This window comes from Pristiophorus japonicus, chromosome 1 (assembly GCF_044704955.1).
Source record: "Pristiophorus japonicus isolate sPriJap1 chromosome 1, sPriJap1.hap1, whole genome shotgun sequence".
NCBI classification, from domain to species: Eukaryota; Metazoa; Chordata; class Chondrichthyes; family Pristiophoridae; genus Pristiophorus; species Pristiophorus japonicus.
In genome coordinates this window covers 398,540,858-398,567,429 of record NC_091977.1, presented here as the reverse complement: position 1 = coordinate 398,567,429, position 26,572 = coordinate 398,540,858, and the positions used below count along the sequence as shown (strand labels likewise).

Sequence of the window (26,572 nt, the reverse complement as noted above, 5' to 3'; positions counted from 1 at the left end):
CTAAGGCCTAACCATTGCCTTGTACAGCTTTATCGTGATTTCTTTATTCTTGTACTCTTAGCCTTAATTAATCAAATTCAATAATGGCTGAGCGTACAAGAGTTTAAAGTTCAATTGTACATCTATTTTACGCATCCCTTGCTAAAATATAATCTGTGATTTTATTGGTTTGGCTATTCTAGGCAGCTGTTACTTTTGTGTAATCGCTGCAAGAGCAAATGCATTAACTGATCAAATTAATTTTTAATGCAGCTTACTGTGGGATATTGTGTAAAAGGGAGAAAATCAACATAATCAAAATTTCTCTGGCCCACATACATTACATTAAATTTAATAAAATAACCGAAAAAATTGTGACTAACGTACAGAATTATTGCAATACAGATTTACCTCGTCACATTTGCATAATTCTCTTGAAGCAGTCGGTGGTGAGTCACTTTTTTTTTTGGCAGTAGAGAGTAACTGATACAGCTTTGTGAAAAAAAACTCAGTTACATAATACTGAACATTGCAGCTTTTCTTTCAACATATCCCCCAACCCCTTAGTGTTGGCATAATAAAGGAAGTATGCTCACTAATATCCTGTTTGAGCAGAAAAGCACTTTCCTCGGTCAGTGGGATTGCTGTAGCTTTACTTATTGTGCTGATTGAAGCTCTTTTAAATCAGCATAGAAGGTCATTAGATTTTTCCCATTTCAGAGATCTGTTTTATGCAAGATTTTGCTCTGTGTAACTATTAAAGGTCTAGATTTTCTTTTTTTTTTCATTCATGAAAAAGGTTCTTCTATTGTGGTAAGTGTTTTGTTCTAGTTTCATAATGAAGTCTCTTAATTAACCCTATCCTGATGTGATTGTGGCCTGAAGAGTTTCGGGTTTAAATTTGGTAGAGGATATCGGAGGGCCGAATGACCTACTCCTGCATCTATTTTCTATGTTCAATTAAGGTAACTTTTAATATATGTTAATCGAATATGGAAATTGAATGTAACTCGAATAAAGAATTATATTCTACTATTGTGCAGTAACCCAATCATTGATTAGTTATTTGGCACTAGTATGTTATAACCTGTTTCTGAGGCTGGAGAAATATTAGACAAAATAGTTCAAGAATGCTAGGCAGCTAAGTGGCTAATTTAATAACGACGACTTGGATTCATATAGTGCCTTTAACATAGAAAAACCTCCCAAAGCACTTCACAGAGGTGTAATCAAAAAATAGATGCAAAAGGAAAGTATGAGATATTGGGAGGAGTGATCAAAAACTTATGGTCAAAGAGATGGGCTTGAATGATGATTTTAAAGGAAAAGAGGCACGTCGAGAGACTCAGGCGTTTTTGGAGGTGCAGGGAGCATCCAGAATGTGAGGCCTTGCAGCTGAAGGCACAACCACCAATGGTGGGACAAAGAGGAGAGGCATTGGAAGAGGATGGTGCAGTCGGCTGTCAGAAGTTGCAGAGAAGTCGAGGACTAGGAAGAGGAATTAAGTACCATAGTTACACTCAACAGGGGATGTTGTTTGTGACTTTGGTTGGAGCTATTTTAATGCCTGATTGGAGAGATTCAAAAATGGAGTTGGGAGAAAAATGGGCATAGATTTAGGAAGTGATCATACATTCAAGGACTTTGGATAATAGGTCCTAGTTTTCAGGAACAAAGGTTTAAGGATGTTCATTTTTGAGGAGGATGATGGTGGTTTTGAAAGGGAAGGGAACAGAACCTGAGGAGGGGGAACCATTTACAATGTCAGCTCGCATAATGGGTCAAGAAAGGAAGTTGGTTTTCAACAATTTCGTTGAATAGGGTCCATGAATATAAAGCTCCAAGTCCAGGGAAATACGAAAATGGTTCCATGCAGCAGAGCAGGTCTCCAGTTATCCTGGTTAATCCTTGCCACTGGGTAAAGGCCTAGCTCTGTCAAGCCCGTGTAACCACACGTTAAAAAAAAATCCACGCACAGGCATCTTCCACCCCTTTTAATTGGAGTTCAGGACTGGAATATCGGGTCCTTCATTGAAATGTCTGTGAACTTGTGGAAGCAAGTCATCCTCGTTCTATGATGATGATGGAATAGGGTCCAGGGTGCAGGAGGTGATCTTGTGGACAAGGTAAGCTTGGAGAAAGAATAGGGGGAGATGGGAGAGAAGCTAGATGCAGGTTCAGGACTGGTGGGGGGAGGCATGGCTTGATGGACAGGTTCAGGACTGGTGCGGGGAGGGAGTCTAGGGGGAGGCGTGGCAAAGAAAAGATAGGAAAAGCTGCAGATGCAGCTGTACAGATAGTCTCAAACATGCGCTCCTTGTACTTATTGGAGGTGAGGGCATGGGACAGGAGAGAGGGGTTAAGGAGACAGCTGTTAGTGGAGAAAAGAAACTTGGGGGGCCGGGGGAGTGGAAGATTTCCTAATTATGGTGAAATTATAAACTGGTTCTTTAAAAATGCATGTGGGGTTTTACAAATGACAAGACCTGGGGAAACCATTAATGTAGCTGAGAGGTCTGGACTAATTCAATAGTCAGTTAAGGAGAACCATGTGATAACACTGATTCATCTGGCATAATTAGCTGACTGAATTGGTATTTTCTCATTTATTTTACAATAAAACTACTGTGTAGATGGTGCAACAAACTTTTTATGCTACAAGAAAACAAGATATGTTGTAGATTAGAAGCTACTTTTACAAACTGCTTTCAGTAAGAGAATGATGTCGACCGAGAAACCATCAACGGCAGGTTGGGGCCATAGAAGGAGCGCCGAGCGGTGGCCATGAGCAGTGTGGCGGCATATCACTGCAAGGTGCAGGAGAGCAATGGCAGCGAAGAGTGATGTCAAGGTCCAGATCGGTGATTGGAGCGTGGGCAGATACAGCAGGAGCGGCGAGGTCGGGGAAAAGGAGCGGCGAGAGATTGTAGAGGGACGTGATCGGGGCCCAGGAGAGGCGAGGGCCCAGGGGCAGCACGGGCCAGCCCACACTGCGATATGTTTGCGCACTAGGTCCGTGCAGCAGAGCAGGTCTCCAGTCGTCTTGGTTAACCCTTGCCACTGGACCAAGACCTAGCTCTGTCAAGCCCGTGTGGTGGCTGGTGTGCAACGGCCACCACACGTTTTTTTTAAAAAAATCCACGTATGGGCATTTTCCACCCTTCAGGATGTAGTTCAGGACTTGGAATGTTAAGTCCTTCATTGAAACACCTGTGAACTCATCCTTTTTTGGCGTGGAAGCAAGTCATCCTCGTTTCGAGGGACTGCCTATGATGATGGATGCCATATTTTTGACAATCAAAATAATGATGTTCTTTGAGGAAAGTGGTAATTATAATGCCCTAAAGCCTATTAATATGTGTAAGAGTGGAATCCCTGCCCTACCTGTTGTGCTGCATTTTGCACCAGGCTTGTGGGGGAAAAAAACTGTACCACATTATGAAGAACCTTTTTGGGGGCGGGGAAGTGTCCGGGGGAAATGTTCTACTGACAAACATAAGCATTTCTCTAGGTCTGTGATGCCACCATCAAAACTATTTGAATTGCCACCTTTACATTAAAAAGAACAATGAAACATGTTCCCTCCCTTTCACTGCACTCCCAGCGAAATTTCTTTTTGGCATGGGTTGCCCCACTCCAAATCTTGGAATTAGCATTGATGTCCTCACCAACTATTTTCACCTCTACTTGGAAACCCACCCCCAGGACATAGTAATGTTTTATTTTGATTCATCAAAAAGTAGGTGCTTTTCTCCAACTGTTCATGAGTACAAAGCTGAAGTTTTTCATGTGATTTGCTATATGCAGTTGTTATGCATCAAGCTTTCTGTTACAATTTGATGCTAATAGAAAACTTGTGAGCACTCTCTGTATTCAAGAAATGAATGATTGGCAGGAATAACAACAGCACAGTGTGCTGGCAAGTTTCCTCAGTAAGTGATTTTAAAATCCATGGGTGGGCAACTGAATATTTTTGCTACATCAGAGGGTGCTCAAACCTCGGTGGATACTCATCTTCGTTGCAATGCCAATAGTTTGTTTGAAGTTGGTCTGTCTTTTTGCTCTATGCCATGAATGGAAAGTATTCTGTGTGTCGATAATAAATATATATTATCAATGGGCAAAGGGAAAAGTTTGATACAAAATTTATTCAAGTTTTTATATGGTTTAGCTAGCCTTCAACCAATTGTTATAAATATTAGTGAATTTTTGTGCTCGCTCTGCTGATTGCCGCTCCCCATCTCATGCCTTCCCCCTCCCCAGAGTCAACTGAAGTTGTGGTATTCCTGTAAAGTGCCTGTTTAGATTTAAAGATTTATTTTCTATCAAAAACCATAGTATCTCTAGCCTCATGTCACAAAATCCACAGATTTCATTCCTCCATACCAGATGACTGCTGAAGAGGTTTTGGCCAGAAAGACATCCTCCGACATCTATTTTGGTCATTCAGCCAATCTGGGACTTCACTAGGACCATGACCAGCCGACCAATCCCAGTAGATCCAGCTCCGTGCTTGCTGGGCCTGCCCATTGGAGACACAATGCCCTCTGTAATGAGCAGACTAGCACAATTCTTAAGCTGCAAGATGATGCAGCCACCTTCTGGTGAAGTGCAGCCCTTCCACAGAAAACATGAATCTATGAGAATATATGCCGTCTCTTGTCGGGAACTGTGGAAATACCAAGCAGTCTGGGGCTCATTCACTGAACGCGGACTGCACCGCAGCACAGCAGCCCACCCACTGGCCGTGAAGGGCAATGACTCCCAACGAATATGACCACAAGCGTGCTGGGCGTCTTCCCCTTTACCCTGGCCTAACTGACCTCAGAAACCAAGATCAAATAAGCCGCTTCAACTACCTCACCTGCTGTGCTCTGTGTAATTACAGTCCCTCTCCCAAACACTATATAATCAAAATGGCTTTATATACAATATATGTGAACGTACCCCTTCATAAAATCTGTGAATGTACAATGGCCTTGTGTTCGAAACCGGGTCATTGTAGGTTTATGGTTTTTTTTTTAATTGGCAAGACCTTGCTAAATTACGGGTTGTTAGCTAAATTACAGGTTGTATGCCAAACTGACACGTAAAATAAATTGTTATATCTTTTCAAGCGCTATTTTTACACTTGCCCAGTAAATTGAAATGTAAAACAATCATCATTATTAATGGGCCTTCCTTTGCATTGAACTTCCAAGTGTGCAATACAGTTATTGACTGAAATGCAAACACAAACCTCTTCCAACACTACTCTTCCTGTGTCCTGATATATCGAGTCATTATCTGAATCAAAAAACCACAGTAAAAGTGCTATTCTGTTTTGTTTTGGCTCCAATTAGTCACACTTTGCAGCACTGGTCACATGCTGTTTGTAATTAACCACCTAGCATTATGCTACGTATTTAAGTTACTGCCCATTCTCATTGTGCTTCTGTCATTGTAGCTTCCTTGACAACATGACCAGCATGGAGAACAGAAATTTTACAAAATCTCAAAACAAAGAGTTTTAACTTTCTTGCTAGAAAATATGGCATCCTCCAATGGTTAGTGAGAAATAGACTTGCAATTTGCCAGAATTACTGTCCATGTCCAAACAGGTTATCAACATTTAGGACTGTTTCTTGGTTTAATCCAACAGTATATTTACAAATGCAGAACTTGTCACTATAGAAAAATAGGTGCAGGAGTAGGCCATTCAGCCCTTCGAGCCTGCACCGCCATTCAGTGAGTTCATGACTAAGCATGCAACTTCAGTACCCCATTCCTGCTTTCTCGCCATACCCCTTGATCCCCCGAGTAGTAAGGACTACATCTAACTCCTTTTTGAATATATTTAGTGAACTGGCCTCAACAACTTTCTGTGCAGAGAATCCCACAGGTTCACCACTCTCTGGCTGAAGAAGTTTCTCCTCATCTCAGTCCTAAATGGCTTACCCCTTATCCTGAGACTGTGTCCCCTGGTTCTGGATTTCCCCAACATTGGGAACATTTTTCCTGCATCTAACCTGTCTAAACCCGTCAGAATTTTAAACGTTTCTATGAGATCCCATCTCATTCTTCTGAACTCCAGTGAATACAAGCCCACTTGATCCAGTCTTTCTTGATATGTCAGTCCCGCCATCCCGGGAATCAGTCTGGTGAACCTTCACTGCACTCCCTCAATAGCAAGAATGACCTTCCTCAAGTTAGGAGACCAAAACTGTACACAATACTCCAGGTGTGGCCTCACCAAGGCCCTGTACAACTGTAGCAACACCTCCCTGCCCCTGTACTCAAATCCCCTCGCTATGAAGGCCAACATGCCATTTGCTTTCTTAACCGCCTGCTGTACCTGCATGCCAACCTTCAATGACTGATGTACCATGACACCCAGGTCTCATTTCATCTCCCCTTTTCCTAATCTGTCACCATTCAGATAATAGTCTGTCTCTGGCGGTAAAAACAGAAAGTGGATAACCTCACATTTATCCACATTATACTTCATCTGCCATTGATTTGCCCACTCACCTAACCTATCCAAGTCACTCTGCAATCTCATAGCATCCTCCTCGCAGCTCACACTGCCACCCAACTTAGTGTCATCCGCAAATTTGGAGCTACTACATTTAATCTCCACGTCTAAATCATTAATGAACAATGTAAACAGCTGGGGCCCCAGCACAGAACCTTGCGGTACCCCACTAGTCACTGCCTGCCATTCTGAAAAGTACCCATTTATTCCTACTCTTTGCTTCCTGTCTGCCAACCAGTTCTCAATCCACGTCAGCACACTACACCCAATCCCATGTGCTTTAACTTTGCACATTAATCTCTTGTGTGGGATCTTGTCGAAAGCCTTCTGAAAGTCCAAATACACCACATCAACTGGTTCTCCCTTGTCCACTCTACTGGAAACATCTTCAAAAAATTCCAGAAGATTTGTCGAGCATGATTTCCCTTTCACAAATCCATGCTGACTTGGACCTATCATGTCACCTCTTTCCAAATGCGCTGCTATGACATCCTTAATAATTGATTCCATCATTTTACCCACTACTGAGGTCAGGCTGACCGGTCTATAATTCCCTGTTTTCTCTCTCTCTCTTTTTTTTTTAAAAAGTGGGGTTACATTGGCTACCCTCCACTCCATGGGAACTGATCCAGAGTCAATGGAATGTTTGACAATGACTGTCAATGCATCCGCTATTTCCAAGGCCACCTCCTTAAGTACTCTAGGATGCAGTCCATCAGGCCCTGGGAATTTATCGGCCTTCAATCCCATCAATTTCCCCAACACAATTTCCCGACTAATAAGGATTTCCCTCAGTTCCTCCTTCTTACTAGACCCTCTGACCCCTTTTATATCCGGAAGGTTGTTTGTGTCCTCCTTAGTGAATACCGAACCAAAGTACTTGTTCAATTGGTCTGCCATTTCTTTGTTCCCCGTTATGACTGCCCCTGATTCTGACTGCAGGGGACCTACGTTTGTCTTTACTAACCTTTTTCTCTTTACATATCTATAGAAGCTTTTGCAGTCCGTCTTAATGTTCCCTGCAAGCTTCCTCTCGTACTCCATTTTCCCTGCCCTAATCAAACCCTTTGTCCTCCTCTGCTGAGTTCTAAATTTCTCCCAGTCCCCGGGTTCGCTGCTATTTCTGGCCAATTTGTATGCCACTTCCTTGGCTTTAATACTATCCCTGGTTTCCCTTGACAGCCATGGTTGAGCCACCTTCCCTTTTTTATTTTTACACCAGACAGGGATGTACAATTGTTGTAGTTCATCCATGCGGTCTCTAAATGTCTGCCATTGCCCATTCACTGTCAACCCCTTAAGTATCATTCGCCAATCTATCCTAGCCAATTCACGCCTCATACCTTCAAAGTTACGCTTCTTTAAGTTCTGGACCATGGTCTCTGAATTAACTGTTTCATTCTTCATCCTAATGTAGAATTCCGCCATATTATGGTCACTCTTCCCCAAGGGGCCTCGCACAACGAGATTGCTAATTAATCCCCTCTCATTACACAACAGCCAGTCTAAGATGGCCTCCCCCCCCCCCCCCCCTAGTTGGTTCCTCGACATATTGGTCTAGAAAACCATCCCTTATGCACTCCAGGAAATCCTCTTCCACTGTATTGCTTCCAGTTTGGTTAGCCCAATCCATATGCATATTAAAGTCACCCATGATAACTGCTGCACCTTTATTGCATGCACCCCTAATTTCCTGTTTGATGCCCTCCCCAACATCACTACTACTGTTTGGAGGTCTGTACACAACTCCCACTAACGTTTTTTGCCCTTTGGTGTTCTGCAGCTCTACCCATATAGATTCCACATCATCCAAGCTAATGTCCTTCCTAACTATTGCATTAATCTCCTCTTTAACCAGCAATGCTACCCCACCTCCTTTTCCTTTTATTCTATCCTTCCTGAATGTTGAATACCCTTGGATGTTGAGTTCCCAGCCCTGATCATCCTGAAGCCACGTCTCTGTAATTCCAATCACATCATATCTGTTAACATCTATTTGCACAGTTAATTCATCCACCTTATTACGGATACTCCTTGCATTAAGACACAAAGCCTTCAGGCTTGTTTTTTTTAACACCCTTTGACCGTTTAGAATTATGATGTCGTGTGGCCCTTTTTGTTTCTTGCCTTTGTTTACTCGGCCTTCCACTATTGCTTTTTATCTTTCTACCATCTGTTTCTGACTCCATATTACTTTGCCCTGTCTCACTGCATAGGTTCCCATCCCCTGCCATATTAGTTTAAACACTCCCGAACTGCATCAGCAAATGTTACCCCCAGGACATCCGTTCCAGTCCTGCCCAAGTGCAGACCGTCCCTTTTGTACAGGTCCCACCTCTCCCAGAACTGGTTCCAATGTCCCAGGAATTTGAATCCCTCCCTCTTGCACCACTGCTCAAGCCACATATTTATTCTAACTATCCTGCTCCCTCTACTCTGATTAGCACGTGGCATTGGTAGCAATCCAGAGATTACTACCTTTTGAGGTCCTACTTTTTAATTTAACTCCTAGCTCCCTAAATTCAGCTTGTATTCACCTCTTCCCGCTTCTTACCTATATCATTGGTACCTACATGTACCACGACAACTGGCTGATCACCCTCCCTCTCCAGAATGCTCTGCAGCCTTCATAGCGAGAGGATTTGAGTATAGGAGCAGGGAGGTCTTACTACAGTTGTACAGGGCCTTGGTGAGGCCACACCTTGAATATTGTGTACAGTTTTGGTCTCCTAATCTGAGGAAGTACATTCTTGCTATTGAGGGATTGCAGCGAAAGTTCACCACACTGATTCCCAGGATGACAGGACTGACATAATAAAGAAAGACTGCATCGACTAGGAATTTAGAAGAATGAGAGGGGATCTCATAGAAACATATAAAATTCTGACGGGATTGGACAGGTTAGATGCAGGAAGGATGTTCCCGATGTTGGGGAAATCCAGAACAAGGGGTCACAGTCTAAGGATAAGCGGTAAGACATTTAGGACCGAGATGAGGAGAAACGTCTTCACTAAGAGAGTTGTGAGCATGTGGAATTCTAAATGGCTAAAGGGATCAAGGGGTATGCAGAGAAAGCAGGAATGGGTTACTGAAGTGCATGATCAGCCATGATCATATTGAACAGTGGTGCAGGCTCGAAGGGCCGAATAGCCTACTCCTGCACCTATTTTTTACGCTTCTATGTTACAAAGCCAATTATCCCATATGCTTTCGAAACCACCTTTCAAGATTTGAGAATATGCACCCCCAAGTCTCTCTGCTCTTGCACCTCCTCTCTCCAAATATAACCATTTGGATTTAACTGCCTGTCCATGTTGTTTCTCCCAAAGTGCATTTTTTCACAATTATCCACATTAAATTGCATTTGCCAGGTGTTTACCTATTTCACCATTATGTCTATGTCCTCATGAAGTCTGCTACTATAATGCTCACTACTTATTACGTTGCCAAGTTGTGTATCGTCCACAAGCTTCGAAATTGTAGTCTCTATACCCAAGTCCAGGTCATTTATATGTAACAAGAAAAGCAATGGTCCTAATACTGACCCCTGGGGGGACCCCACTGCATACTTCTCCAGTCAGAAAGCACCTCGACATGTGTTTCTTGTTATTTGTGAAAGTCATGCTGACTAATAACATTTTAACAAATACATAATACTTATGCACAGTAGAGCTGAGTGATTCATTGTGTTGTCACTAGTTGATCTCCTATAGCGTTCTTCACGTGTAGTTGGGGCTTGGAACATGGTTACTGATGATTACTGGGCCCCTCATGATGGTCCTCCAAGTTCAGAATCAAACCCTGATGCTGAACATGTATATACTACTTAAAATAATTAATTGGTCTCCATGGGTAGGCTGGGGCTGGAGAACAATTACAGATATTTACTTACCTTATTCTGAAATCCCAGGCAGACAATTTTGCCTGCTGGAGCAATATTATTACTCAGACAGAAAAAGCCTTAATAGTGTGAGGAGCCATGTTAATTACCATGTCAACGCCCAGGTGTCAATCACTTTTATTTTCCAAATTTCACGCTGGTAGAAACATAGAAACAGGAGTAGACCATTTAGCTCCTCAAGCCTGTTTTGCCATTCAATTACATCATGGCTGATCGGTACCTCGGCTCCATTTATCCACCTTTGCTCCATATCCCTTGATACTCTTACCATACAAAAATCTATCCGAGTCTTGAAAATTTTAATTGACCAAGCATCCACAACATTTTGGCTGAGATGAAGTGCTTCTTGACATCAACCCTGAACAGCCTAGCTTTAATTTTAAGGTTAAGTTCCCTTCTGGACTCCTCCGTTAGAGGAAATAGCTTCTATCTACCCTACATATAAGACTCTGTCCTTGCTAAAGATTCTATTGTCTGAAATATTTAGTTCCAAATCATGGTCAGTTTGTAGGCTAATCTCTGTAATGGCTACTACATTATACCCTTGAAGGAAGACTTAAGGTTTCAGGCTTTTCTGTTTTCGCGGCGAAAACGGAGGTGGAGTGGGAAAGTTACTGGCTGGGAACAGTTTGTGCTTTAGTATGGAAATTTCAGCATTTGGGCCCTGCGTCAGGGGGCACAGTGCTGAGGGAGGTATTGTACACTTTTCGTGGCGCAAGGATGGGAAAGTTGCGAACTAAACTGCCGGGCCGTGTGCGGCCCAAGAGAGGGGAGAGGGGGGATTCTTTAAAAAAAAAACACAAAAACATTCCCAAAACATTGCCTACACCACCACAACACAAATCGCAAAAAAACAAACACTCGCACTTACCTATGGAGTATTTTACCTTCCTCTGGACCGCATTGATTTCCCAGGTGGTCATTGTAGACACACTTCCGGGTGCAAGGATCTCGGTGTCACAACCAGAGGCATTGTACACCCGGTGCAGCTCTTCCAGGCGGTGCTGCTTACTCCGCCGCAAAACCAGACCAGACGATCGCGCAGGAGACCTCAATGCCACATTTCACGCCGATCCGGGGCGAAACCCAGAGCGCAAAGGACCGGAAAATCCAGCCCCTAGAATCAGAAAGCACAGAAGGAGGCCATTTAGCCCATCGTGCCTGTCAGCTCTCCAACTTCCCTGCTCTTTTCCCTTGGCGCTCCACATGTTTCCTTTTCAAGTATATATCCAATTCCTTTTTGAAATAACTTGCATTTATATAGCACCTTTCACGATTTCAGATGTCCCAAAGTGCTTTACAACCAATTAAGTACTTTTGTAGTGACACTACTGTTGTAATGTGGAAAACGTGGCAGCCAATTTGTGCACAGCGAGGTCCTACAAACAACAATAAAATAATGACCAGATAATCGGTTTTAGTGATCCTGGTTTAAATTTTCTAAAGTCTTCGATTGAGAGGTTATCAAAATTACTCAAGGGCAATCTGCCATGTCACTGGGCTCTGATCTGCCATCAGTACTTTTCCTTTGTCCACTTTTTCTACAATACTTAATAGTCAGGGACAGAATGAGAACAGGAAGGGGACATTCTGGTCCCAATATTCCTCTAATTTGTTCCCCATCCCTTTTTTGGGCACAACTGAGAGGAAAATGGCCACAGAAACTTTGTGCCTATTTTGCTCTGGGTTTGCACTGCCCCACCATTTCCTTTGGCCTCAATATTGCACTGGTATTTCCATCCAAATAAGATAAATGTCATTGTCTGATGATGTGATCAGCACCCGCCCCTGGATTACCTCTACTTACTCCAGGTGCATTTTATGTGCAGACTGTCTATAAAAGTAATGGTAAAGGACAGAAGGGCTGTGTTTCTAATCCCATACCTTTCATTGGATCAGACAGGAAGCATTTCACAAGTGAGTTTCAAATTTGCAAGTTCCTTGTGATAGCTGCATTACAGAGTTCCTGGTTGAGTAACCGAGCGTCTCTTTGCAGGCACTGGTTATGGAGGCCTGGAGGGCAGACCAAGTGCTGTGGGCATTCTGCGTCTCTAGGTTGTGAGGTGCTGGCTGTATAGGGCTCTCTTAGCTGGGTCCTTAAGTGCTCCGGCATTTACTTTTTTGCGGCACTGCTTCTGCTGCCCCCTCCGCTTTGGGGCATTGTTGATGTTGGTGATGGATCGGATTAGGCTGTGGTCCATGCAGCAATCGTCGGCTCCTGTCATGGCGCGGGTGATGCGCACATCCTTGTGATCCCTGGCTTAGACGATGCCATAGTTGTGCAGGTGCCAGTGCTTGGAGCGAGGGTGTTGCCATGATGCACCCTCAGGAAGGACAGACGGGAAGGAAAAGGAGGTGGGGTAGCGTTACTGGTGAAAGCGAAGATTAACGCAATAGTAAGGAAGGACATTAGCGTGGATGATGTGGAATCTATATGGGTAGAGCTGTGAAACACCAAAGGACAGAAAATGTTAGTGGGAGTTATGTACAGACCACCAAACAGAAGTAGCGAGGTTGGGGATGGCATCAAACAGGAAATTAGGGACACGTGCAATAAGGGTACAGCGGTTATCATAGATGACTTTAATCTACATGTTGATTGGGCGAATCAAACTGGTAGCAATACTGTGGAAGAGGATTTCCTGGAGTGTATAAGGGATGGTTTTCTAGACCAATATGTCGAGGAACCAACCAGAGAGCAGGCCATCCTAGACTGGGTCTTGTGTAACGAGAGAGGATTAATTAGCAATCTCGTCGTGAGGGGCCTCTTGGGTAAGAGTGACCATAAGATGGTAGAATTCTTCATTGAGATAGAGAGTGACAGTTAATTCAGAGATTAGGGTCCTGAACTTAAAGAAAAGGAAACTTTGACGGTGTGAGACGTGAATTGGCTAGGATAGACTGGAGAATGATACTTAAAGGGTTGACGGTGGATAGGCAATGGCAGACATTTAAATATCACATGGATGAACTACAACAATTGTACATCCCTGTGTGGCGTAAGAATAAAAAAGGGAAGGTGCCTTAACCGTGGCTAACCAGGGGAATTAGGGAAAGTGTTAATCCAAGGAAGAGGCATATAAATTGGCCAGAAAAAGCAACAAACCTGAGGACTGGGAGAAATTTAGAATTCAGCAGAGGAGGACAAAGGGTTTAATTAGGAGAGGGGAAATAGAGTATGAGAGTAAGCTGGCAGGGAAAATAAAAACTGACTGCAAAAGCTTCTATAGATATGTTAAGAGAAAAAGATTAGTGAAGACTAATGTAGGTCCCTTGCAGTCAGAATCGGGTGAATTGATAATGGGGAACAAGGAAATGGCAGACCATTGGAACAAATACTTTGGTTCTGTCTTCACTAAGGAATTCACGAATAACCTCCCGAAAATACTAGGGGACCGAGGGTCTAGTGAGAAGGGGGAACTGAGGGAAATCTTTATTAGTCAGGAAATAGTTAAGGAAATTGAAGGGACTGAAGGCCGATAAATCCCCAGGGCCCGATAGTCTGCATCCCAGAGTACTTAAGGAAGTGGCCCTTGAAATAATAGATGCATTGATGGTCATTTTCCAATATTCAATGGACTCTGGTTCAGTTCCTATGGATTGGAGGGTAGCTAATGTAATCCCGCTTTTTAAAAAAGGAGGGAGAGAAAACAGGGAATTATAGACCGGTTAGCCTGACATCGGTGGTGGGGAAAATGCTGGAATCAATTATTAAAGATATAATAGCAGCGCATTTGGAAAGCAGTGACAGGATCAGTCCAAGTCAGCATGGATTTATGAAAGGGAAATCATGCTTGACAAATCTTCTCGAGTTTTTTGAGGATGTAACTAGTAGAGTTACTTCTGGGGAAGTCCAGAACCAGTGGTCACAGTCTAAAGATAAGGGGTAAGCCATATAGGACTGAAATGAGGAGAATCTTTTTCTCCCAGAGAGTTGTGAACCTATGGAATTCTCTGCACAGAAAGTTGTTGAGTCCAATTCTTTGGACATATTCAAAAGGGAGTTAGATGTGGCCCTTAGGGCTAAAAGGATCAAGGGGTATGGAGAGAAGGCAGGGGTGCGGTACTGAGGTTGCATGATCAGCCATGATCATATTGAATGGCGGTGCAGACTCGAAGGGCCGACTGGCATGCTCATGCACCTATTTTCTATGTTTCTTTGCCTTCTATTTGTCCCTCTAACGGAACAAGGTGTTGGTGATGACAAGTTCATGCTCTAGACATTTTGTCAGGAGTAGGGTACCACTGGAGTTGGCTTTCCCTACTCCCTCTCTGCCAATCATACCCCCCCCCCGGAGGTCTGTGTCCGACACGAGGACTGGTTTGATGAGAATGATCAGGAGATCCAAGAACTAATACATCGCAACGCAGGGCATTTCTGAGCCTTAAACAACAAACCAATGAGGAGCTCCTCCCGGAGTCACAGTGCGGATTTCGGCCCCTACGGGGCACAATGAACATGATTTTTGCAGGGAACAGCGCCAGCCCTTATACATGTCCTTTTTTGACCTTACAAAGGCCTTTGTCACTGTCAACCGCGAGGGTCTATGGAGTGTCCTCCTCCACTTCGGATGCCCCTAAAAAGTCATTACCATCCTCCGCCTGCTCCACGACGACATGCAGGGCGTGATCCTTACCAACGGATCCATCACAGACCCAATCCACATCCGGACCAGGGTCAAACAGGGCTGCGTCATTGCCCCGACCCTCTTAATCTTTCTCACCACCATGCTCCACCTCTTGGGAACTTCCTATCAACAAGAGCAGGCATCGACGACGAGATCCAACACCGCCTCCAGTGCAGCAGTGCAGCCTTTGGCCGCCTGAGGAAAAGAGTGTTCGAACACCAGGCCCTCAAAACTGCTACCAAGCTCATGGTCTACAGGGCTGTAGTAATACCTGCCCTCCTGTATGGCTCAGAGACATGAACTATGTACAGCAGACACCTCAAGTTGCTGGAGAAATATCACTAACGATGTCTCCGCAAGATCTTACAAATCCCCTGGCAGTGCAGGCGTACCAACATCAGCGTCCACATCCAGGCTAACATCCCCAGCATTGAAGCACTGACCACAATCAGTCAGCTCTGCTGGGCAGGCCACATAGTTCGCATGCCACCGACATCAACATTGCCCCAAAGTGGAGGGGGCAGCAGAAGCAGTGCCGCAAAAAAGTCAATGCTGGAGCACTTAAGGACCCAGCTAAGAGAGCCCTATACAGCCAGCAGCTCACAGCTAACCTGGCATGCCTTGACGACCTAGAGATGCAGAATGCCCACAGTACTTGGTCTGCCTTCCAGGCCTCCATAACCAGTGCCTGCAAAGAGACGCTCGGTTACTCAACCAGGAACTCTGTAATACAGCTATCACAAGGAACTTGCAAGTTTGAAACTCACTTGTGAAATGCTTCCTGTCTGATCCAATGAAAGGTATGGGATTAGAAACACAGCCTTTCTGTCCTTTACCATTACTTTTATAGACAGTCTGCACATAAAATGCACCTGGAGTAAGTAGAGGTAATCCAGGGGCGGGTGCTGATCACATCATCAGAAAGTGACATTTATCTTATTTGGATGGAAATACCAGTGCAATATTGAGGCCAAAGGAAATGGTGGGGCAGTGCAAACCCAGAGCAAAATAGGCACAAAGTTTCTGTGGCCATTTTCCTCTCGGTTGTGCCCAAAAAAGGGATGGTGAACAAATTAGAGGAATATTGGGACCAGAATGTCCCCTTCCTGTTCTCACTCTGTCCCTGACTATTAAGTATTGTAGAAAAAGTAGACAAAGGAAAAGTACTGATGGCAGATCAGAGCCCAGTGACATGGCAGATTGCCCTTGAGTAATTTTGATAACCACTCAATCGAAGACTTTAGAGAGTTTAAACCAGGATCACTAAAACCGATTATCTGGTCATTATTTTATTGTTGTTTGTAGGACCTCGCTGTGCACAAATTGGCTGCCACGTTTTCCACATTACAACAGTAGTGTCACTACAAGAGTACTTAATTGGTTGTAAAGCACTTTGGGACATTTGAAATCGTGAAAGGTGCTATATAAATGCAAGTTATTTCAAAAAGGAATTGGATATATACTTGAAAAGGAAACATGTGGAGTGCCAAGGGAAAAGAGCAGGGAAGTTGGAGAGCTGACAGGCACGATGGGCTGAATGGCCTCCTTCTGTGCTCTCTGATTCTAGGGGCTGGATTTTCCGGTCCTTTGCGCTCCGGGTTTCGTCCCGGATCGGCGTGAAATGTGGCATTGAGGTCTCCTGCGCGATCCCCGGTCTGGTTTTGCGGCGGAGCTAAGCAGCAATGTCTGGAAGAGCTGCACCGGGTGTGCAATGCCTCTGGTTGCGACACCGAGATCCTTGCGCCCGGAAGAGTGTGTGCAATGACCACCTGGGAAATCGATGCGGTCCAGCATAGAACATAAGAACGTAAGAATTAGGAACAGAAGTAGGCCATCTAGCACTTCGAGCCTGCTCCGCCATTCAACAAGATCATGGCTGATCTGGCCGTGGACTCAGCTCCACTTACCCGCCCGCTCCCCATAACCCTTAATTCCGTTATTGGTTAAAAATCTATCTATCTGTGATTTGAATACATTCAATGAGCTAGCCTCAACTGCTTCCTTGGGCAGAGAATTCCACAGGTTCACAACCCTCTGGGAGTCGAAATTCCTTTTCAACTCGGTTTTAAATTGGCTCCCCCGTATTTTGAGGCTGTGCCCCCTCGTTCTAGTTTCCCCGACCAGTGGAAACAACCTCTGCCTCTATCTTGTCTATCCCTTTCATTATTTTAAATGTTTCTGTAAGATCACCCCTCATCCTTCTGAACTCCAGCGAGTAAAGACCCAGTCTACTCCTTCTATCATCATAAGGTAACCCCCTCATCTCCGGAATCAGCCTAGTGAATCGTCTCTGTACCCCCTCCAAGGCTAGTATATCCTTCCTTAAGTAAGGTGACCAAAACTGCACACAGTACTCCAGGTGCGGCCTCACCAATACCCTGTACAGTTGCAGCAACACCTCCCTGCTTTTGTACTCCATTCCTCTCGCAATGAAGGGCAACATTCCATTCACCTTCCTGATTACCTGCTGCACCTGCAAACTAACTTTTTGGGATTCATACACAAGGACCCTCAGGTCCCTTTGCACTGCAGCATGTTGTAATTTCTCCCCATTCAAATAATATTTCCTTTTACTGTTTTTTTTTCCCACGGTGGATGACCTCACATTTTCCGACATTGTATTCCATCTGCCAAACCTTAGCCCATTTGCTTAACCTATCTAAATCTCTTTGCAGCCTCTCTCTGTCCTCTACACAACCCGCTTTCTCACTAATCTTTGTGCCATCTGCAAATTTTGTTACACTACACTCTGTCCCCTCTTCCAGGTCATCTATAGTTGTGGTCCCAGTACTGACCCCTGTGACACACCACTAACCACTGATTTCCAACCAGGAAAGGACCCATTTATCCCGACTCTGCTTTCTGTTAGCCAGCCAATTCTCTATCCATGCTAATACATTTCCTCTGACTCCGCGTACCTTTATCTTCTGCAGTAACCTTTTGTGTGGCACCTTATCGAATGCCTTTTGGAAATCTAAATACACCACATCCATCGGTACACCTCTATCCACCATGCTCATTATATCCTCAAAGAATTCCAGTAAATTAGTTAAACATGATTTTCCCTTCATGAATCCATGTTGCGTCTGCTTGATTGCAGTATTCCTTTACTAATGCCAAAAGAGAAAGATCTTATAATTCACTTTTTGTATTAAAACACAAGACCATCTTTTTGGAGGGATGGGACTCTACAGTTTTAAGCTATTCCATAGCCACTTTAACCATGAAGTTTATCGTTGCAGCATTGAAACTCCATTAAGAGGAAATTGCGACAAGATTTTATGCTAAACGTTGGCAGTCCGAAGCCATACTGTTGCTGCATTACGTCAGAATATCCCTGTCTTAAGTATCTGTCAATGATGCTCTAATGTCTGTTTTAGATACCACTCAACCATTCTCAAACCTGTGTTACAAAAATTGAAACTCTTTTAATAAAAGCTGGTATTTAGAGAGCGCACACATGCGCAAAGGCACCAAACAATTTCTGCACATGAGATTATTTGTATAGACTTGACCATTGTCCATTTTAATTTCAAACATTAACTGTTGAACAGTCAGATTAAACAATATACTGCTTTTCATATGAATGCATAATACACAATTATGATTTTTAGTTACCAATTAAAAGTTCGTTTTTAAAGGAACTGGATTGTCCTTTAGTTATGGGATGTGAACTCGTACAATCTAGGCTGATTGGGTAACACTTACTTTTATCCAATGTACTTTTGATTGGTTAAAGGTGGGCGGTTTCCAGGGCAGAAAGCCCAGCTCTTTCTCCCCCCCCCCCCCCCCCCATGCTGTTCTGTCCTTCACCTGGATATTGCTAGGACTCTGCATCTACTTGATCTTCTGGAAGCTTCTGCTGAAACTGTTCTACTGAACCATTAAGGGATTTTTACCTGCCACAAAAAGGTTACCTCAATTATTTTCTGTGTTCCTCGGCTGAACTCTACTTCTCAGCTGACTTCTGTGCTTTATCTTGCTGCTACATTGGCTCATGGGCTGAAGCCCACAATTACTCTTTGACTGGATCTGTGATGTACTCTACTCTTAGTTTCCTGGACTTCACTCTGCTGGTTCCCTGGATTTTTTTCGATTGACACCTGGTACATAATCTACTCCTGAATCATTTATTGCTCATCTAAAGACTCCTGGATCAAATACTGCTCTTATTGATACCTGAACTGGATTTTGCTCCTCTGATGGTTTTTGGATTAAGCCTATCTTAGCTCATTATTGGCTCCAAGCTGAAACTTTGTTCTGCTGGATTCCATACCAGAATTTGCTCCACTGCTCTCTCCTGTGTGGAGGCTACTTTCTTCAGACAAGCCCTGAGATTTCAGACAGCTTACCTTTCTTGTATCAGCCTTTACCCTAAAAATCTTGGTTGCCCTGCCTGCCTTTCTGCCATCATCCATGTATGGCTTTCCTCTGTGTCCATGTGTGCAGTTGGCTTTCACTCTGGATCTGAGCTCATACTTACTTTTGCATTTCAGCCCTGTTTTTTTTTATTCATTGGATGCGGGTGTCATTGGTACAAGGGAATAGAGTATAAAAGCAGAGAAGTCCTACTACAACTGTACAGGATATTGGTGAGGCCACACCTTGAGTACTGCGAACAGTTTTGGTCTCCGTATTTAAGGAAGGATATACTTGCATTGGAGACTGTTCAGAGAAGGTTCACGAGGTTGATTCCGAAGATGAGGGGGTTGACTTATGAAGATAGGTTGGGCGTATACACATTGAAATTCAGAAGAATGAGAGGTGAACTTTTTGAAACATAGAAGATGATGAGGGGGCTTGACAAGGTGGATGCAGAGAGGATATTTCCACTCATGAGGGAAACTAAAACTAGGAGACATAGTCTGAGAATAAGTGGTCGCCCATTTAAAACTGAGATGAGGAGGAATTTCTTCTGAGGGTTGTGAATCTGTGGAATTCTCTGCTCTAGAGAGCTGTGGAGGCTGGGTCATTGAATATATTTAAGGCGGAGATAGACAGACTTTTGAGCGATAAGGGTTATGGGGAGTGGGCAGGGAAGTGGAGCTGAGTCCATGATCAGATCAGCCATGATCTTATTGAATGGCGGATAAGGCTCGAGGGGCCAAATGGCCTGCTCCTGCTCTTTATGTTCTCATGTAAAGCCAGCATTTATTGCACATCCCTTGAGAAGTTGGTGGCGAGTCGCCATCTTGAACCTCTGCAGTCTAAGGTGTTTTCCTGGCGATTTGGTACAGAGTGGCTTGTTCGGCCATTTCAGAGGATAGTTAAGAGTCAACAGTGCTGTGGGTTTGGAGTCACATGTAGGCCAGACCAGGTAAGGGTGGCAGATTTCCTTCCCTTAAGGACATTTGTGAACCAGCTGGGTTTTTATAACCATCTGATAGTTTCATGGTCACCATTACTGATCTTAACTTTTTATTCCAGATTTATTTAATTAACCAAATTTAAATTCCACAGCTGCCGTGGTGGGATTTGAACTCGTGTCTCCAGATTATTAGTCCAGAATTACCAGTCCAGTAACATAGCCATTATGCTACTGTTCCCATTTTCTGTTCTTTCCTCCACTTCCGCCGTGGCCCCTTTCACCTGCCTCCTTCTTCAGCATCATACTTTCCTAAATCTGACCCTTGTCCCAGGTTCAAGTCTCTCTTAAAAAGGGTACTTGGCATCTGCACCTTACTTGGTATTCTCTGTCATGACCATTGTGGCACCCTTTGCTGGCTCTCCCAGAACTGTAACCCTCAACTGTCTCACCCACTGTCCCACAACTATATCATTTAGCTTGGTCCTTAGGAATTAACCTCCATAACTACCTCTCCATTGTTATCTCCTTCACTGTTTCCCCCACCCACCGGTGAATCGGTTATCTCGCTCTGTAAATTTCTAGAAAGTTAGTTTCCTTGCCATCCATGACTTCATCCTGGATGAATCTGTTGATACCCTGATACTGACAGTAACCTGGCTTGTGGGCAGCAATTTGTTTCTTCCTCTTCGAGGCCTCGCTGCCTGATTACACTTGTTCCACCCAAACTGCTGTAGTGCATAGGTCTTATCACAATGTCCTACTTCTGCTATTGTGCTGGCACCACTTTCTTGTACAAAAGTGAAAAATCAGAGCAGACCAGGAATGAACTGTTAAGGCAAGTGCCTGTTGGTAATACCTATCTGTATGCTTAACTTGTGCTTTAATAGTGAAATTTTTTTTGTCTGTAAAAGCATATTTACACACATTTGCTGTGAGGTATATTACAACAATTGTAATACAACACAGGTTTTACTTTATTTGGGACCTTTAGTTTGAATTATATAATTTGTCAATTTGATTCACGTGATGAATACAGATATAACCCTTGTTCTTTTAAGAAGATTTAAGATGTTAGCTGACATTTTGAAGATATAGAACAATGCTGTTGAAGTATGCCACTATATCTTGTGATATGTAGTAGGTTGTATTCACTGTTCAACAATTTGCAGCATTAGATTTTATGGGAAGGCTTAGTGGACAAATTTAACCTAGTTGAGAATTGTTTAAAAAGCCACAATATCCCAATCTTGCTGAAGGTGAAACTTACTTTGTTTCCAGATTGTAATGAAACAAAGGCAAAAGTAACTTAAATTTATACAGAGCCTTTCACGATCTCCGGACGTCCCAAAACACTTTACAGTTGATGAAGTACTTTTGAAGTGTCGTCACTGTCATAATGTAGGGAAACACGGCAAACAATTTGCGCACACTCCCACAAATAGCAATGTGATCAAAACCAGATAATCTGTGTTTTAGTGATGTTGGTTGAGGGATAAGTATTTGTTATGTATGCAACCCTATGTAACCAGTATCCTACCGCCACAGTATCCTACCGCCACCAGAGGGCGTATCTGTTGGAGTCCCAAGGGATCCCAGCATCCTATGTAATAGGCTGTATTCACTGTTCAAGGAGGCCTTCGTGGAGCAACACGACCAATACATCGTGGCCAACGAGCTGGAAGGGGACTGGAACGCTGCCAAACGAAGGCAATCCTCCTCATCATCTGCGGGCCAACAACCTATGGCCTCATGAAGAATCATCTTGCTCCGGTGAAACCAATAACCAAATCATGAAGAACTGTGTACGCTGGTCTGGGAGCACCTAAATCCGAAGGAGAGCGTTCTGATGGCAAGGTATCGATTTTACACGTCAACGGTCTGAAGACCAGAAAGTGGTGAGCTACGTCACCGAACTAAGGCGCCTTGCAGTACATTGCGAATTCGATGGATTTCTGGAGCAAATGCTAAGAGACTTTTTTGTGCTTGGCATTGGCCATGAGGTTCTCCTTCGCAAACTATTGACTATTGAAACACAGAATCTGAGCAAAGCCATAACGATAACCCAGGCATTTATGTCCATCAGTGATAATGCCAAACACATTTCGCAGCATAAAGAGGTTTCAGCAAATACTGTACACAAAATAACGTCATTTTCAGGCAGGAATGCATGTGGCAGAACGTACACGCCTGCAGCTGCACGACCTCGGATGACCCAGAGTCTGCCATCAAACGTTAATGCAAGGCAGTTAACACTTTGTTGGCGCTGCAGAAGTGATCATCGAGCCCATCAATGCCGCTTCAAACACTATGCGTGCAAAGGCTGTGGAACAATGGTACACCTCCAGCGAATGTGCAGACGAGCTGCAAACCACCATGTTGCAGAGGAAGATCGATCCATGATGGATCAAACTGAATTAGAGACTCAAACCGAGAAGGCAGAAGTGTACAGGATACACACCTTCACCACGAAATGTCCACCGATCATGTTAAAAGTTGAACTGGACGGAATTCCAGTATCCATAGAACTGAACATGGGTGCAAGTCAGTCTATCATGAGCAAAAAGGCCTTCGACAGGCTGTGGTGCAACAAGGCATGCAGGGCCAAGCTTAGCCCCATTCATACCAAGCTGAGAACTTACACCAAAGAGCTGATCCCTGTAATTGGCAGCGCAGCAGTAAAAGTCTCCTATGATGGAGCAGTGCACGAACTCCCACTATGGATTGTACCAGGAGATGGCCCCACACTGTTCGGCAGAAACTGGCTGGGAAAAATCCGCTGGAACTGGGACGACATCCGAGTGCTCTCATCCGTCGATGATGCCTCGTGCCCAGGTTCTGAGCAAGTTTTCGTCATTGTTTGAGCCAGGCATCGGAAGTTTCTCTGGGGCGAAGGTGCAGATCTACTTGGTTCCCGGTACACGACCCATCCACCACAAGGCACGTGCGGTACCATACATGATGTGAGAGAAAGTGGAGATCGAGCTGGACAGGCTGCAGCGGGAAGGCATCATCGCGCCGGTTGAGTTCAATGAGTGGGCCAGTCCGATTGTTCCCGTTCTCAAGGGCGATGGCACGGTCAGAATTTGTGGGGACTATAAAGTAACGATTAACCGTTTTTCGTTGCAGGACCAGTACCCACTACCCAAGGCAGACGACCTATTTGCGACGCTGGCAGGAGGGAAGACATTCACCAAGTTGGACCTGACCTCGGCCTACATGACACGGGCTGGCGGAATCTTCGAAGGGCCTCACCTGCATCAACACACACAAAGGTCTGTTCATCTACAATAGATGCCCGTTTGGGATTCGATCGGCCGCGGCTATTTTTCAAAGGAACATGGAGAGACTGCTAAAGTCGGTTCTGCGCACCCTGGTTTTCCAGGACGACATATTGATCACAGGTCGGGACACCATCGAACACTTGCAGAACCTGGAAGAGGTTCTAAGTCGGCTAGACTGTGTGGGACTCTGGTTGAAACGCTCAGTGTGTTTTCCTGGCGCCAAAGGTCGAGTTCTTAGGGAGAAGAATTGCAGCAGACGGCATCAGACCCACCGACACCAAGATTGAGGCCATCAAGAACGCGCCGAGACCATACAACGTGACGGAGCTGCGGTCGTTCCTGGGACTCCTCAATTACTTTAGTAATTTTCTACCCGGGTTGAGCACCTTGCTAGAACCTCTACATGTGTTGCTTTGCAAGGGAGATGACTGGATATAGGGGAAATCATAAGAGGCTGCTTTTGAGAAAGCCCGAAATCTGTTATGTTCCAACAAACTGCTTGTTCTGTATGACCCATGTAAACATTTAGTGCTAGCTTGCGATGCGTCTTCGTACGGGGTTGGGTGTGTGTTACAACAAGCAAATGAATCGGGAACAATGCAACCTGTCGCATATGCGCCCAGGAGTTTGTCCAAGGGCCTACAGCATGATTGAAAATGAAGCTCTGGCATGGGTTTAAAAAAAAAATGCACCAGTATCTGCTTGGGCTTAAGTTCGAGTTAGAAACTGACCACAAGTCACTCATATCATTATTCTCAGAGAGCAAAGGTATTAATACCAATACCTCTGCTCGCATCCAAAGATGGGCCCTCACGCTGTCTGCATATAACTATGTAATTTGCCACAGAACTGCGCTGATGCTCTCAATCGGCTACCATTCCCCACCACCGGGGTGGAAATGGCACAGCCTGCAGATTGCTCTTGGTGATGGATGCATTTGAAAACGAAAAGTCACCCGTTACGGCTCGCCAGAGGACCTGGACTAGCCAGGATCCTTTACTGTCCCTGTAAATAAAACTGTGTCCTCCATGGAAGCTGGTCCAGCGTCCCAGCGGAGATGCATGCAGAGATCAAGCCGTTCCAACGGCGCAAAGATGAAATGTCCATACAGGCGCACTGTCTTTTGTGGGGTAATCGCATGGTTTTGCCAAAGAAAGGCAGGGAACCGTTCATACGTGACCTACACAGTACCCACCCAGGTATAGTAATGTTGAAAGCTATCGCCAGATCCCATGTGTGGTGGCCCGGCATCGACTCAGATTTGGAGTCTTGCGTGCGCCAATGCAACACTTGCTCTCAACTGAGCAATGCACCCAGGGAAGCACTGCTAAGTTTGTGGTCATGGCCCTCCAAACTGTGGTATAGGATCCACGTTGACTTTGCTAGCCCGTTTCTAGGCAAAATGTTTTTGGTTGTTGTGGATGTTTATTCAAAATGGATTGAGTGTGTAATAATGTCTGTAAGCACGTCCACTGCCACCATCGAAAGCCTACGATCCATGTTTGCCACGCATGGCCTGCCTGATGTTCTTGTCAGCGACAATGGGCCGTGCTTCACCAGCACTGAATTCAAGGAATTCATGACCCACAATGGGATTAAGCACGTCACATCTGCCCCGTTCAAGCCCGCATCCAATGGCCAGACAGAACGGGCAGTCGAAACCATCAAGCAAAGCTTGAAACGCATGTCGGAAGGCTCCCTGCAGACCCGCCTGTCCCAACTCCTGCTCAGCTACCGCACCAGACCCCACTCGCTCACCGGGGTTCCCCCAGCCGAGCTGCTCATGAAAAGGGCGCTCAAAACAAGGCTCTCGATCATGTCGAGGGCAGGCGACATCAACAAAGCATGTACCATGATCGCGCAAATTTGTCACGCGATATTGAAGTCAATGACCCCGTATTTGTACTCAACTATGGACATGGTCCCAAATGGCTTGCAGGCAATTTCATAACCAAAGAAGGGAGTAGGGTGTTTCAGGTCAAACTTGCAAATGGACTAACTTGCAGAAAGCATTTGGACCAAACCAAACTGCAATTCACAGACAGCCATGAGCAACCTGAAGAGAATACCACCAACTTCAACCCTCCGACACACACTCAATTGGCAACCACCATCACAGTTGACCACGAAGCTGAACTCATCATCCCCAGCAGTCTAGCAAGGCCAACTGAGCAGCAGCCAACGAAGAGCCAACCAACTCGCCTGCACTTGCATTTGTCCCAAGACGATCGACTAGGGAGCAGAAGGCCCCAGATCGTCTCACCCTATAAATAAGTGTACTGTTGACTGTGGGAGGGAGTGATATATATGTAACCAGTATCCCACCGCCACCAGACGGCGTATCTGTTGGAGTCCCAAGGGATCCCACCATCCCTTGGGACACTGTATATAAGCAGGCCTCCCATGCTGTACCAGCACTCTGGGGTCAGAATAAAGGAACTAAGGTCACACTTACTCACGTCTACAGTACTCAGTTACATTACCTTATCATGGACAATATTTTTTTTGGGTGGTGGGGGGGAGATGAATGGAAATAAATATTTAATACTAATAATGAATTGAAAGATACAAGTTTTATTACAGTTTCTAACACAAAACATCTACTTATTTTGGTTTGTTTAAAATCTATCATAAGTGCTAGTGAATATTGTATAGCATTACTTGTGGGTTGTTTTGGGTCTGGGGTACAGTTGTGATGTATAGCTGCTAATCACACTTTTGCAACCTCAGACTTGATTACTCTAACTCAAATCTTGTTGGTTCCCTCATCCTCCTTAAACTCAAACTCCAACTTGTCCAAAATACAGCCTCATATAACCCGTCTGCACTACATCCCGCTCACTCATTCAGCCCTATTGTTGCTGACTTGTGTTGACTTCCTTGCCCTCAATGCATTAAATTTAAAATTCCATGTCCTTCCACATATCCCTTCATGGTCCCACTCCATACTCTCTCTCTGCA

General features: G+C 44.5%; 1 protein-coding gene across 5 annotated transcripts in view; it reads left to right on the top strand.

Moving 5' to 3' along the window:
• Positions 1 to 26,572, top strand: part of sgk3 (serum/glucocorticoid regulated kinase family member 3) — a 174,674-nt gene that overhangs the window by 55,947 nt on the left and 92,155 nt on the right. The window contains exon 1 of one of the 5 annotated variants that reach the window (XM_070891426.1): positions 633 to 792. The exons of the other annotated variants lie outside the window; for them this stretch is intronic. The gene's annotated coding sequence lies outside the window, so the exon portion shown is untranslated. Of the gene's footprint in view, positions 1 to 632; positions 793 to 26,572 lie in introns of those variants that run through there. 5 annotated transcript variants of the gene reach the window in all.